The sequence below is a fragment of the Sapajus apella genome, unplaced genomic scaffold, assembly GCF_009761245.1.
Source record: "Sapajus apella isolate SASKATOON/1434 unplaced genomic scaffold, GSC_monkey_1.0 scaffold146, whole genome shotgun sequence".
In the NCBI taxonomy this organism is placed as follows: Eukaryota; Metazoa; Chordata; class Mammalia; order Primates; family Cebidae; genus Sapajus; species Sapajus apella.
Window position 1 is genome coordinate 1,708,973 of NW_022437086.1, and position 13,306 is coordinate 1,722,278.

The window sequence follows — 13,306 nt, forward strand, 5'->3', positions numbered from 1 at the left end:
GCGTCGCCCTCGGGCTGCTGCGCGTCGGAAGCCGGAAGCGCGGGACTGAGCCACAGATTGGGAAACGCCGGCTTCTCCGGGGCTCCCAAAACCCCAACTTCAGCCAGGATGTTGCCCCCTTCCCTTTGTTCGCGGGCGTCAGGGCGGCGTCGCCCTCCGCTCCGGACTTCCGCCCGTCACGAGCCCAAGGCCCCGGAAGTGACGTTTGCGCGCCGTGCGTAACGTGCGTGCGGTGGCGGTGGCGGTGGCGGTGCCGGGGGCGGGGCGAGCGGGAGGGTGGGTGTGAGGCGGGAGCGGCCCCGGGATTCCAGACCTGCCTGAGAGACGCTGGGCGAGCGGTGGTGTGGACGCCGGCGGAGCCGCGGGCGAGGTACGGAGCGGACGGACGGGGGCCGAGGGCGGCGCGGCTTTCAGCGCTGGGGGCCGGGCGGCGGGGCGTCTCGGGCCGGGGGCGGCGGGTCGGTTGGTCCGTGCCGTCCGCGCGGCCGGGGCAGTTGCGCGTCGGTGCCTCCCGCCGCCCTTCGTCCCACATTCCGAGCCCGTCAGCGCCGCCCTCCCGGTTCCGGGCCGCTCTCGGCTCCTCAGTCCTCGCAGCGCGCGGCCTCCCTGTCCCAGACGCTGGGTACCGGGACCCGCAGCGCCCGGCTGATCCCCGACGGCCTGACGCGGAGCGTTTCCTGGCCGCCTCCCTCCCCGGCGGCTCCCCTCGACCCGGACGCGGGCTCCGAAGCAACACCTGTGTTCGCGCGGGACCCTCCCGGGACCTCCCCGGAACGCGCCTGGATGGGACGCTCGCACCCAGGCTGCAGCTACCCCGATCGCAACGGGGGCGCCAGGACTCGATCCCGCGTCGCCCTGGGGGGAAGGAAGCGTCCCGGAGTTGGGAGGGCGTTTGAAGCCTGTGGTCCTGACTTCCACCCCGTGGCTGAGGCGGGGCTGCGGGGCTGGGGTTTGGAGCAGAAGGCCCTATTTCCAAACCGTCGGGGAGGAGAGCCGAGGGATGCCCATCACGGAAGTTTAGGGAGAGGAGAGGGAGGGACTCAGCCGCTTTGGAGACTGGGTCATAGGCAGCTGGCGGTGTCTCAGGGCGGGTGACCAATCCTTGCGGTTGGGAAATGTGTCACGGGCGCCGGTAGGCTTGTTTTGCCTTTGCGATTAGATAGGAAATTTTCCCAGGACGAGTTTACGGCGGCAGCACCTTGGGAGTTGGTTTTTGGCTTGGAGACATACTTTTCCTCCTCTAAACCTAAAACTGCTTTGTTTTTATTTGTTCATTTGTTTTTTAGAGATGAGATCTCAGTCTGTTGCCCAGGGCGGTCTCAAACTCCTGGCCTTAAGTCATCCTCCCTTCTCGGCCTCTCAGAGTGCTGGGATTACAGGCGTGAGCCACCGTGCGGCTTTAACTGCTGTTAAAGTCTGTTCCTTAAAGTTGCTGTACCAAGAAACTTCCCAGAGATGCAAGAAAATTTGATTATATTGTTAATATTTAATGATAAGTAACATTTTGCTTTTAAGAGTTACTGATTCATAGCCGCAGGATTAAAAAATGTTCAGGATTTGAATTTTTAATGTCCTTCCAAGCAGTCATGTTTCTGCTCTCTAGATGTTAGCCAGCTGAAGAGAAGGGACAGTCAAGATACTTTCAAAACATTGTGGTAAGGAGTGTGAGCTAAGATGGAGCACCAAGGAAGGAGCTGGGCATTTAGGCCAGGCTGTTGGGCGTAGAGCCTGGAAGGGGTCAGGGAACACTTTCTGCAGGTGCCTTGAAGAATGATTAACATTCACTCTGCAGGGTTCATTGAGGGAGAGGAGGGAACCAAAGGAGAGAAGGCCAGTAACTGCAAGGAAGTGCTTGCTTGCTTATTTATTTATTAATTTAGAGACCGAATGTCACTTCGTCACTGGAGTACAGTGACGCGATTGTGAGTCTCTGAAGTCTCAACTGCCTGGGCTCAAGTGATCCTCCCACCACAGCCTCCAGAGTAGTTGGGACTGCAAATGTGTGTTGCCACGCCCAGCTGATTTTTAAATATTTTGTAAAGATGGAGTCTTGCTGTGTTGCCCAGGCTGGTCTTGAACTCCTGGAGTCAAGCAGTCCTCTCACCCCAGCCTCCCAAAGTGCTGAAATTACAGGTATCAGCTACTGAGCCTGGAGGGTGGTTATTGTTCAAGTGAAAAAGTGCAAGACAGAGATACAGGAGCTTAGGCTTTATCTGATGGTGACAGAACCAGGGAGGGGTTTTTAGCTGGGTCGTTGTGTGGTTAAAATGAGTCTTTCTGTTGCCCAGGCTGGAATGCAGTGGGACGAACACAGCTCACTATAGCTCAGTGTGGCCTCCACCACCCAGGCTTAAGCGATTCTCCCGTCTCAGCCTCCCAAGTAGCTGGGACCACAGGCCTGCCACCTACTAATTTAGTCTGCCTGGCTTAATTTTTTTGTAGAGATGGAATCCCTATATGTTGCCAGGGTGATCTGGAACTCCTGGCCTCAAGTGATTCTCTAGCCTCAGCCTCCCAAAGTGTTGGGATTACAAACATGAGCTGCTGCACCCAGCCCTAAAATGAAATTTTATGTAGCTCTTACACACAGGCTGCCATGTGGCTGATAAGGATTGTTTTCAGTATAGTGCTTGATTATTTACCTTTCTTTTTTCTTTTTTTTTTTTTTTTTTGGAGACAAAGTCTCTCTCTGTCGCCAGGCTGGAGCATGGTGTTGTGATCTCTGCTCACTGCAACCTCCGCCTCCCGGGTTCAAGCAATTCTCCTATCTCAGCCTCCCAAGTGGCTGAGACTACAGGTGTGTGCCACCAAGCCTGGCTACTTACTGCTGTATTGTATTTTAATCTTCCCTGCTCATTAAATGTTTGAAGTGACACCGGGCATGGTGGCTCAGGCATGTAATCCCAGCACTTTAGGAGGCCAAGATGGGAGGATTGCTTGAGGCTAGGAGTTGGAGACCAGCCTGGGCAACATAGCAAGACTTCATCTCTACAAAAGAAAAAAGGTACTTGAATGGAATATATGCTCATTTACTAGTTGTTTCTTTCTGTAAGGCTGTCTGACTTAGCTAATTTGTAAACAGGAATTCTGCATTTCTGTCTTTGCATTTATTTGATTTGATAAGAATAATTCATTAATTCTTTGATTTTTTTTTTTTTTTTTTGGGCTGGTTTTCAATGAAGAAAATGTTACCAGTACTTACTCATTGTGATGTATCAGGGTCACTACCTGTTGGGATCTGTTCTGCCGACCCTGACTCAGTGACAGGTGAATAAAGTACACTGATACACAGATAGTTTGCTTTGCCAGTTTGGCCGAGGGTCCCTGCAGCTTCTTAGAGACTACCTGGAGACCGCTGTAAACAGTTGCAACTGCTGGCCCCCACCAGCCAGAGACTTGCATTTATTTAGTAAAGTTTAATTGACAAAGGCTTGAGTCAACACTATTAGCGTGAAGATTAAAGCATAGGTTTCAGTACCCAAAACAGACACCATTAGAGGGTCATCTCCCTGGTTGACCTCCCCCTGAGAGGGTCATCAGCTCAAAGGTTAGTCTTAAGACCACATGAGTAAACAAGTTAGTTAGATGAACTCCTCCATGTACCCTATTTGATTTGCTTATTAACTAAATGTAAAGGGGATTTAGGCTGCCTTCAGCTGAAACTTCTACTGAAACTATGAAAAAGCCCTTAGGCCTTCCAAAAGAGTTTGAGACTATATACTGTAATCCTCTCTACTATTTTTCTCTTAACATTTTTGCTACCGTCCTGAGTGAATTCCCACAGTGTTGCCTACATGTAGAACTAAGATCCTGGCCAGGTATGGTGGCTCATGCCTGTAATCCCAGCACTTTGGGAGGCTGAGGCAGGCAGATCACCAAGGTCAGGAGTTTGAGACCAGTCTGGCCAACATGGTGAAACCCCATCTCTACTAAAAATACAAAAATTAGCCGGGTGTGGTGGCAGGCACCTGTAATCCCAGGTACTGGAGAGGTTGAGGCCAGAGAATTGCTTAAATCTGGGAGGCAGAGGTTGCAGTGAGCTGAGATTGCGCCGTTGCACTCCAGTCTGGGTGACAGAGCAAGACTCCATCTCAAAAAAAAAAAAACAAAAAAAACTAAGATCCTGATTACTTAATCGGTGTTTCGCTAGAGGCATAGAATTTCAATCTTGACTGTGTGAATTTAATTTCTGGTTTTATTGGCTGCAGAGCAAACATCTCCAGCAGAGATGACCTATCTCTAAAATGTAGGAAATACCTGTGTAACCTAACACCTGTGATTCAGAATAGTGTACCAAGTGATTCAGTGTGATTCAGAAGGTACCAAGTGGCTTCTTAGCCCATCAACACAGTTATCACATTATAGGCTGGGCACGGTGGCTCATTCTTGTAATCCCAACACTTCTGGGAGTCCGAAGTGGGAGGATCACTTGAGTCCAGGAGTTCCAGGCTGCAGTGAGCTGTTATCAAGCCACTGCACTCCAGCCTGGGTGACAGAGTGATACCCTGTCTCCATAAAAACTTTCATAGTGGAGGCCAAACATTTTGAAAGTCTTATTAAATGCATACATCTATCATAAAGCACTGTAGAAACATTATGTGTGTTATTTCACATGGCTGAAGTGAGTTGAAGTAATCTGGACTATTGTTACAATATATAAACGTGAAAACCAGTTAACTTCTTTTTGTCCCACTTAATACTGTTTAACTTATGTTTATTTGTTTGATGTTTGGATAAAGCTACTAAAATGCTTTAGGAACAGATTATACTTTTATGGTGCTGTTTTCAAGTTCCCTCTGAAATTTCTGTTTTCTGTGAAGTTGCTGTCAGGAGGATAGGAAGTATAATATTTATTTATAGTAGACCTTTTTTTTTCTGTTTTTGAGACAAGTGTCACTCTGTCACCCAGGCTGGAGTGCAGTGGCACGATCTCAACTCACTGCAACTTCCTCCTCCCCGGTTCAAGCGATTCTTGTGCCTTAGCCACCTGAGTAGCTTTGCAGGGGGAACGGAGTTTCACTCTTCTCATTGCTCACAGGCTGGAGTGCAATGATGTGATCTCAGCTTACCTGCAACCCGGCTAATTTTTTTTTTTCTTTTTAGATGGAGTTTCACTCTTGTCACCCAGGCTGGAGTGCAGTGGCTCTATCTCAGCTTACTGCAACCTCCGCCTCCTGGGTTCAGGTGATTCTCCTTCCTCAGCCTCCTGAGTAGCTGGGATTACAGGCATTTGTCACCTCACCCATCTAATTTTTGTATTTTTAGCAGAGACAGGGTTTCACCACCTTGGCCAGGCTGGTCTCAAACTCCTGACCTCAGTTTATACATCAACCTTGGCTTCTCAGTGTGCTGGGATTACAAGTGTGAGCCAACGCACCCGGCCCTAATGGAATATTTAAATTTGTTTCTGGTAGCATAGTTCTCTTGGTAATGGTTACTAGGAGGGCCAGGAACCATGATTATAATCAATTAATCATGTTAAAAGTCAGAAGTTACAGTCAGAATAAGTATGTGTTCATGAACGAGCAAAATGTTACACACTGAGGGAGTGTTAAGCTTTTTATTTTCTCCCTGTAGCAGTGAGGATATTGCTGAAAATCTCTGAAGCAGAAATGTAACAAGAGTTTTGAGAGCTCTAAATTCTCTGCTGCCTCACCCTAAGGAATGGTTGGCAGCATCTCTATGCTAGGCACAAAACAACTTAGGAGGAATTGTAAAGATCTTATGAACCACATTGGAAGCTATTCAGTTCCCATTCAAAATAAATATGCAACCGTAATTGAATTTATGGTGATTTGGTCTGTATTCTAAAATTAAAAATGGCTTCTGGGGCATTTTCACATAGGGATATATTTATAATTTTCTTCGTGCTTTGCAGTTAAAAATACATAATGAAAATGTTTTAATTTTGTAGTTCCTCTGTTAGAATTTTCTAATTTTAAGCACTTTCATTTTTCCTAAAGAAGGCACTTTGAAGCACATAAAAGAAAATGCATTTAGAAATAGAACATAGAAAATATTTATTAATCAAAGAAAATGTTTTCTTATTGTGCTGTATTTTTTTTAAGTGGAACGTATCATTTACTTGTTACACATCTTGTTCCTGAAAGGATTTGTAATGACTTACAAAGATACATATGACATACTGTTGGTAACATACAGAGATAAGTCCCTGATGAGGAATTCAGGACTGAGGGGAAATTAAAATGGAAACAGGAATGAGCTGTGTTCATAGAGCACTTGGACTGAAGTCTTACTTGTTAAAGGGCCACAAATTTGGGCTTTGCTTTTGAGTCGCCAATTCAGAGAGAAATACAATCAGTTACATGGTTCAGTGACCATAAAAGAGATCAGTTTCTCCTTTGAATTCCCAGAGACACATTACAACATGCGTTTCAAAGGGCTGTGTGTTGAGTTTTACTTTATGTTTTAGTAAAACTCCTCATTGCCTTATTGTATAAGATGGTGACATAACGTCAAAACATTCTGTAAAACATTTCTCTTGCCTGCAAAATAACGTGATCTGAGAACTTAGATCTCTAGACTGATTAAAGGATCCGTTTTAGATTATCTAGATAAGTAGGTGGGTTGTACATTCCTCAGCTACCTTCCATACTTTCTCCGTGGATCTTTTGTAATGAATTTATCAGCAGTCCGGTTTGAGTTTGTGCTTCCTGACAAGTTCCTTGAGTACATCTGTTTTCTGTTGTTGGTGAATCATGAAGCCATATGTTTACACAGGTGTGCTTTATCATAGGGGTATCACTATGGAAGAATCTGACAAGGGCACATATTTGTTTGTTTGTTTTTTGGAAGAAAATCACTTTATTCTAATTAACTCAAAGAATAAAATCATAACAGCTAGTTTAAGGATGCCATGCAAACATCTACCCAACTCCAAATTTGGTACCATCTTAATGAAACTGCAACTGAAATACCCTTTTCAGTTGCAGTTCTGAAGCAGGAAAGCTATGACAGAGGAGAGGTTTACTTGGTGATTACACTTTATATCTTCACTATCAATTTTATTTTTATGCTAAATAACTTGATTAAGAGAGCTGATTTTCCAGTTCTCTAATTTGAACTTCCTGATTAGATGAATCTGTTTGCAAGTCTGCACTGTTTCAGCCCCTCATTGAAACCCTCACAGAGCTTTCTGTCACCCTGCTTCTGGGCACACTCCAAAATGTTTTATATCATATGAGCAAGGCTGCTATTGTGGTGCCGACTGGGTTCCTTGAGGCTCCTGGTAAGTGATATCAGGCCTTGAGGCTCAGCATGACTTCCTCCACCGAAGCCCCGCTGGTGGCATGCCCCAGTGTGTATCTGACAGGGGAACATATTTGAATGAAATCCACCTCACCTCTATACAGAGATGGGCTGAGGGAATACCAGACTGAAGATTCATTTCTGGAAGTAGGTTGTGGGATGTGAGTGCCAGCACAGAGAGCATTGGCTTAGAAAGCCCAGGCCTATGATTTATTTTTAACATGGGAACAGATCCACTCATCTTAGATGAAATGTCCAGTAAGTTGTTTTATCTGTATTTTGCTCCAGCTGAAGAGTTGCACTTTCAACAAGTAATAATGGTTCAAATTTATCAAATGCTAGCAGGAGCCAGGCATCGTGCTAATGGAGAGAGACCATCCCTATTCACCCCTACTCAGTAAACAGTGGGTGAAACTGTCCTTGCCTGTGTATAGTTATTGTAATGCTGTGTTTCCTTAATTGTATATCCATAAGGCTTTTGACGTTGTTACCTAAATGTGTTTCTAAAAAAGGAGTTGTGCTGGTGACCAAAGTTTTGAATAGAATATTAGAAAGCAAATACGAAGTGTGAAAACAAAAAACAGAACCAGGTGAGGTGTTGAGCACTTGTAGTACCAGCTACTTGGGAGGCTGAGGCGGGAGGATTGCTGGAGATCAGGTGTTAGAGGCTGTAGTGTGCTATCATTGTGTCTGTAAATAGCCACTACACTGTAGCCTGGGCAGCAAAGCAAGACTCTGTCTCTTTAAAAAAAATAAAAAAGAAAAACAAAACTACAAGCTAATAAAATAGAGTGTCTAAAATTTATAACTGATGCCTCACGAGATAGTATGCTTGGCTCCTATTTAGCAAGTTGGATTATATTTTTATTTGTGTAAATTGGCCGTTGCAGTTGAGGTTGCAGTGAGATAAGCATGTAGATTTTATTTGTTTAGGATTTTAAATGCCGTATAGTCATGAATGGACACTTTATTTTTTTTTTTGAGACGGAGTTTCACTCTTGTTGCCCAGGCTGGAGTGCAATGGCGCGATCTGGGCTCACCGCAACCTCCGCCTCCTGGGTTCAGGCAATTCTCCTGCCTCAGCCTCCTGAGTAGCTGGGACTACAGGCACGCGCCACCATGCCCAGCTAATTTTTTGTAGTTTTAGTAGAGACGGGGTTTCACCATGTTGACCAGGATGGTCTCGATCTCTTGACCTCGTGATCCACCTGCCTCGGCCTCCCAAAGTGCTGGGATTACAGGCTTGAGCCACCGCGCCCGGCCTGAATGGACACTTTTAAATACCATTTATGAGAATTCCAGTGGCAAAGTGCTTTCATACCCATATGCCAACTGCCGATGCTTCTTTAAAATGTTATGATGTTGCCTGGAAATACAGTGGTCCCAGGAAACACAATGTCTCATGACAGAAACAATACTGAAGTTCAGTATTTAAGTTCTTTAAATATCAGCTGTATTGAGTAGACAGTACTTTCTCTCAAGAGCCTACTTTTGGTTTTTGACATATTAGGGAACAAATTGCAGACACAGTTTTTTCATTACCTGTAAGAGCCTTTTCAATACTTCTGTCTAGTAACTCAATGCATTGAAAGATACACATTTTTTGCTGGGTGTGGTGGCTCACGCCTGTAATCCCAGCACTTTGGGAGGCCAAGGTGGGCGGATCACCTGAGGTCGGGAGTTTGAGACTAGCCTGGCCAACATGGAGAAACTTTGTCTCTACTAAAAATATAAAATTAGCTAGGCGTGGTGGTGCATGCCTGTCATCGCAGCTACTCGGGAGGCTGAGGCAGGAGAATCGCTTAAATCCGGGAAGTGGAGGTTGCAGAGAGCCAAGATCACCCATTGCACTCCAGCCTGGGCAACAAGAGTGAAACTCCGTCCCAAAATAAATAAATAAATAAAAAGATATACATTGTTCTAGTGCTATAAATATATTGGTACATTTAAATATACTATACACATAAAATGGTACTTGAGAAATAAATTGAAATTGTTTTGAGGTTTTTTAGATTCTGACAGAAAAACTGGTTAGCCAGTTGGACTGCAGGTCCAACCAGTTCCAGCCCCAACCAGTTCCAGTCCCAAACATAGGCAATAGTGATTATGATAGCGATTCTTCCATTTAGTTCAGTGAAACGCAAAGATTTCAGTTTCATTCTTCAGCGAATATTTTACGCGTATTTGGAGAAGAATCTAATCTAAAAAGACTCTTCTTCTGTTTGTTCTGCTGTTAAATACACCCATTGAATTCTTTTAGTAATACTTTTCAGATCTAGAATTTCAGTTTGACACTTATAAATTCCAATTTGCAGTTGAAATTCTTATTTATATATTTATTTATTTTGAGACAGAGTCTCTATCACCCAGCCTGGAGTGCAGTGGTGCCATCTCAGCTCATTGCAACTTCTGCCTCCCAGGTTCAAGCAATTCTCTGCCTTAGCCTCCCAAGTAACTGGGATTACAGGTGCCTGCCACCACGTCCAGCTAATTTTGTATTTTTAGTCAAGACGGGGTTTAACCACCTTGGCCAGGCTATTCTTGAACTCCTGACCTTGTGATCCACCCACCTCGGCCACCCAAAGTGCTGGGATTACAGGCGTGAGCCACCGCACCTGGCTGAAATTCTTAATCTTTTTATATGTTTTCTCTCTCTTTCTTTTTTCTTTTTTGAGAAGGAGTCACACTTTGTTGCCAAGGCGGGAGTGCAGTGGTGTGAACTTGGCTCACTGCAACCTCCACCTCCCAGGTTCAAGCAGTTCTCCTGCCTGAGCCTCATGAGTAGCTGGGACTACAGACATGCACCACCACACCTGGCTAATTTTTTTATTTTTAGTAGAGACAGGGTTTCACCTTCTCAAACTCTGACCTCAAGTGATGTGCCCACCCTAGCCTCCCAAAGTGTTGGGATTACAGATGTGAGCCACCGTGCCTGGCCTTTCCTCTTTTTTTCTATTTTTTTTTTTTTTTTTTGAGACGGAGTTTCGCTCGTTACCCAGGCTGGAGTGCAATGGCGCGATCTCGGCTCACCGCAACCTCCGCCTCCTGGGTTCAGGCAATTCTCCTGCCTCAGCCTCCTGAGTAGCTGGGATTACAGGCACACGCCACCATGCCCAGCTGAATTTTTGTATTTGTAGTAGAGACGGGGTTTCACCATGTTGACCAGGATGGTCTCGATCTCTTGACCTCGTGATCCACCCGCCTCGGCCTCCCAAAGTGCTGGGATTACAGGCTTGAGCCACCGCGCCCGGCCTTTTTTTCTATTTTTAAAAACATACTTACCATTAAATAAGTCTTCCTGGTAAAATCAAGCGTAAATCATATGAGCCTCTGCTTCTGTTATCTGCTTTTCCTGTTAGTTTTTAGTTATCTGAATGTGAGGCACTGTGAATACAGTAAGGGTCTGGATGATGCTATTCTTTTTCAGGGAAGAAATCACTCTTCCTTTTGTTAGGCAGGTAGTGTGGGGGCTGATCACCTAATACTGCTAGGGACTGAGCTGAGGGTTGAGGCTGTGTTGCAGGTTGGATGAGGCTGCGTTTTGTTCTGATTTGCTCTTACTCCTGGCAAGTACCCACCTAAGGCTTTCAGTGATAGTCTCGTGAGTTTAGAGGAGTCCCTCCCCAACAAGGGGAGAGTCATATTTGTCTCTTGAGGACAATTCAGTCTTGATTTTCAGAGGCTTTCGGTTTTGTTTTGAAGCCTTCTCTATGTGGGTGCAGAATTTGGGTTGTGTCTTCAGGGGAAAACCAGCCTTGTGTTAAGCCCAACCACCCTTGTGTTAAGCCCAGATTTTGACTCCTATTTCACTGGGTCCTTGAGCCACAAAACTCATAATCTTAGGCTGGGTACATTGGCTCACACCTGTAATCCCAGCACTTTGGGAGGCCAAGGTGGGAGGATCACTTGAGCCCAGGAGTTCAAGACCAGCCTGGGCAACAAAGACCCCATCTATCTTTAAAAAAAAAAAAAAAAAAAAAAAAACACAACTGAAAAATCAGCCAAGTGTGGTGGCATGAACTAATGGTACCAGCTACTCAGGAGGCTGAGGCTCAAGATTTCATGAGCCCAGGTGTTCAAGGAGTGCAGTGAGCCATGATTGTTCCACTGCACTCCAGCCTGAGTGACAGTGAGACTCTGTCTCAATTAAAAAAAAAAAAAAGTCTTTATTTTTATCTCTTCCAGAAGCTTTCTCATGGTTCCTCTGCCTCAGCAGAATCAGCAAATGCATTAGGAAAAAATTGTTTGTAGAATGTCATCTCATCTCTGAAGTTTCTCTTTTTCTAGAATCTAGATGCTTCTAGTATAGTGTATCTTGTTCCCTGCAGAAGTGTTGGTCAGCCACAAGCTACTCTGTCATATTCAGAAAAGGGAGTCTCCCATTAGGAATGAAGTTGGGAGAAGAAATGGACCCTTTCACAATTGTGGTGTTTTCTTTATAGCAGTGGTTCTCAGAGTTAGTTACTAGAAGTATTACCTGGAAACTTGTTAAATTCAAATTCTCAGGCCCTATCCCAGCGGAATCAGAAACTCTGGGGTGGGACTACTTAAAAAACTCTGTGTTTTAACTAGTCTTCCAAGTGATGCTGATGTGCACTAAAATCTGAAAATCACTGATTGTCAAGTTAGTTGTTTGCTATTTAATTTTTTACTTCCACCTTTACTGGATGCAGGAGATTGTGTAAGGGACACAAGTGAAAGAACACTGTCTCTGCAGGTACTTTGTCAGTTTTCTGATGAATCATTTGAGAAACTTAGAAAATATCTGTTGAGTACCTGCTCAGTTCCTGGCACTGTGGCTAAGAGCATGGGGTGGACATGTAAGCAAGTCATTGTAATAGGATATGAGTATTATAATGGCTGTATTTATAAAAAGCTACAGGAACTGGAGAGAGAATTATCCTGTCAGTGGGGAAGATGGAGTCGGATGTCACTCGATCTTTGAACAGGGTAGGATTTGAAGGTGAACAGACAGAAGGGTATTCTAAGTGGGTTCATAAAGGATGACCATGCAATTTATTATCCAAAGGAGGTCACTTTTGAGAATCAAAGGGGGTGCTTTTAGGCCAGGACTGTTACTTGTTAACTGGGGTATATGATTGCCCTATTTGTAAAGAACAAGTAATGCTGTGAACCCACAGTTTGATGTCAGTTTGTGGAAAACTCATTTCTTCTAATTATTTGTAGTGTTTACAGCAATTCTTATTGGATGGTATATGTTTTTTTCCTAGGGCTGCTGTAAAATATTACAGGCATACTTTGGAGACATTATGAGTTTGGTTCTACATCACTGCAGTAAAGTGAGTCACACACATTTTTGGGTTACCCAGTTACATATAAAAGTTGTATTTTGGGCCAGGCTCCCTCTGCATCTGTGTTTCAGTTGGGGTCCGGTAATCTTCCTTTCAGTTTGAAGATCTCCCTCTGCTATTTCGTCCAGTGCCTGTCTTCCCGTAACAGTTGTTTTTTTTCTCATTTGAAAATGTGTATTTTGTCATCTTTTTTTTTTTTTTTTTTTTTTTTTTTGAGACAGAGTCTTATTTTGTTACCCAGGCTGGAGTGCAGTGGCACAATCTCAGTTCACTGCAACCTCCGCCTCCCGGGTTCAAGTGATTCTCCTGCCTCAGCCTCCCAAGTAGCTGGGACTGCAGGTGTGTGCCACCACGCCCAGCTGATTTTTTGTATTTTTAGTAGAGACAGGGTTTCACCATGTTAGCTAGGATAGTCTCGGCCTCCTGACTTCGTGATCCGCCCGCCTTGGCCTCCCAAAGTTCTGGGATTATAGATGTGAGCCATGTTGCCCAGGCTGGAGTGCAGTGGTGTGATCTTAGCTCACTGCAGCCTCCACCTCCCGGGTTCAAGCGGTTCTCCTGCCTTAGCCTCTTGAGTAGCTGGGATTATAGGCATGTGCTACCATGCCCAGCTGATTTTGTATTTTTAGTAGAAACGGTTTCACCATGTTGGTCAGGCTAGTCTCAAACTCCTGACCTCATGTGATCCACCCACCTCGGCCTCCCAAAGTGGTGGGATTACAGGC

The 13,306-nt window shown here is 45.1% G+C and overlaps 1 protein-coding gene across 6 annotated transcripts in view; it reads left to right on the top strand.

The window, feature by feature from the left end:
• The first annotated feature begins 209 nt into the window (after window positions 1–209).
• The window catches only part of RABGEF1 (RAB guanine nucleotide exchange factor 1), a 77,227-nt gene continuing 64,130 nt past the window's right edge, over window positions 210–13,306 (top strand). For 2 of the 6 annotated variants that reach the window (XM_032264689.1, XM_032264690.1), the window contains exon 1: window positions 210–370. The gene's annotated coding sequence lies outside the window, so the exon portion shown is untranslated. Of the gene's footprint in view, window positions 371–12,500; window positions 12,570–13,306 lie in introns of all 6 variants that reach the window. The other 4 variants (XM_032264686.1, XM_032264688.1, XM_032264683.1 and 1 more) reach the window with 3 other exon arrangements.